Source organism: Arachis hypogaea, chromosome 16 (genome assembly GCF_003086295.3).
Source record: "Arachis hypogaea cultivar Tifrunner chromosome 16, arahy.Tifrunner.gnm2.J5K5, whole genome shotgun sequence".
Taxonomy (NCBI): Eukaryota; Viridiplantae; Streptophyta; class Magnoliopsida; order Fabales; family Fabaceae; genus Arachis; species Arachis hypogaea.
Window position 1 is genome coordinate 36,913,839 of NC_092051.1, and position 1,302 is coordinate 36,915,140.

The following is a 1,302-nucleotide window of genomic DNA, read 5'->3' on the forward strand; positions in this document are numbered from 1 at the left end:
CCAGGCCCTTGTCTGTTCTCATCATTCTCCTGTTGAAGGAGTCTGGATCATCTTTCAGCTGAGGTAGCTTTAAGATCTCTCTGATCTTGTCAGGGGTGGTATGAACAATCTTTCCTCTGACCATGGTCCGATATTCATAGAAAGCAGTTCCAGATAGTTTTTGCTTGTCAGTCTGCCACATATTAGCATAGAACTCCTGGACCATATTCCTTCCCACTTTCGTTTCAGGATTAGCTAGGACTTCCCAATTCCTGATTCGAATTTGCTCCTGGATCTCCGGATATTCATCTTCTTTCAGATCGAATCTAACTTCCGGGATCACTGATCTCAGACCCATTATTTTGTTATAATGGTCTGAATATTCTTTAGATAAGAACTTCCCTTGATTCCAAAGTGGTTTTGGAACGCCCTCTTTCTTGCCTCTTAGAGTGGGTTGTTTTCCTTTAGGAGCCATGATCTTAGTGATCACGGATAAACACACCAAACTTAGAAGTTTGCTTGTCCTTAAGCAAAAGAAAAGAAAGGAGAGGGATAGAAGGAGAGCTAGGTGCAATTGTTGATGGAGGAGGGTGGAGGCCGAACCCATATATAAAGGGAGGGGGGTGGGTTCGAAAATTTTGAAAAGATATGATAAAAAGATTGATTTGGAAAAGATAAGATAGAAGATATGATAAGAGAGGATATAGTTTAAAATTGAAAAGATATGAAAATTTTTTTTTGAAAAAGATAAATCTAGATTTTGAAAAAGATAATGTGGAGATTTTGAAAAAGATATTGATGAGTTGAAAAGATAGATTTGTTTTAAAAAAAAGGATTTGAAAAGAGTTGGATTGAATTTGCAAAGAGGCTTGGTGCTTATGGATTAAGATACATTTGATATTTTTAAGGTAGGATTTTTAGAAATTAGGGATTTTAGAAATCAAGGTTCTTAACATGTTTATGCAAGAAATCATGAATTGAAGTATGAAAATTAAGATTAGAATGAAAAAATATGAAGAAAAATGAATTTGCCTCCTTCCCATCATCCTGGCGTTCAACGCCCAGTTGTTGCCCTTTTCTGGCGTTGAACGCCAGATTGCTATCCTTACTGGCGTTCAGCACCCACTGGCTGCCCCTTTTGGGCGCTGAACGCCCAAAATAGGCTCTTACTGGCGTTTTCTTGCCAGTGAGCTCTTTTTCTCTTTTTTGTGTGCAGATTCCTTCTGTAACCCTGTGAACTTATGCAATTGATTCTTTACCTTGTTATCAATGAACTCTATATAAACAAATAAAAATAAAAATAGAAATAGGGCAAAATGCTTA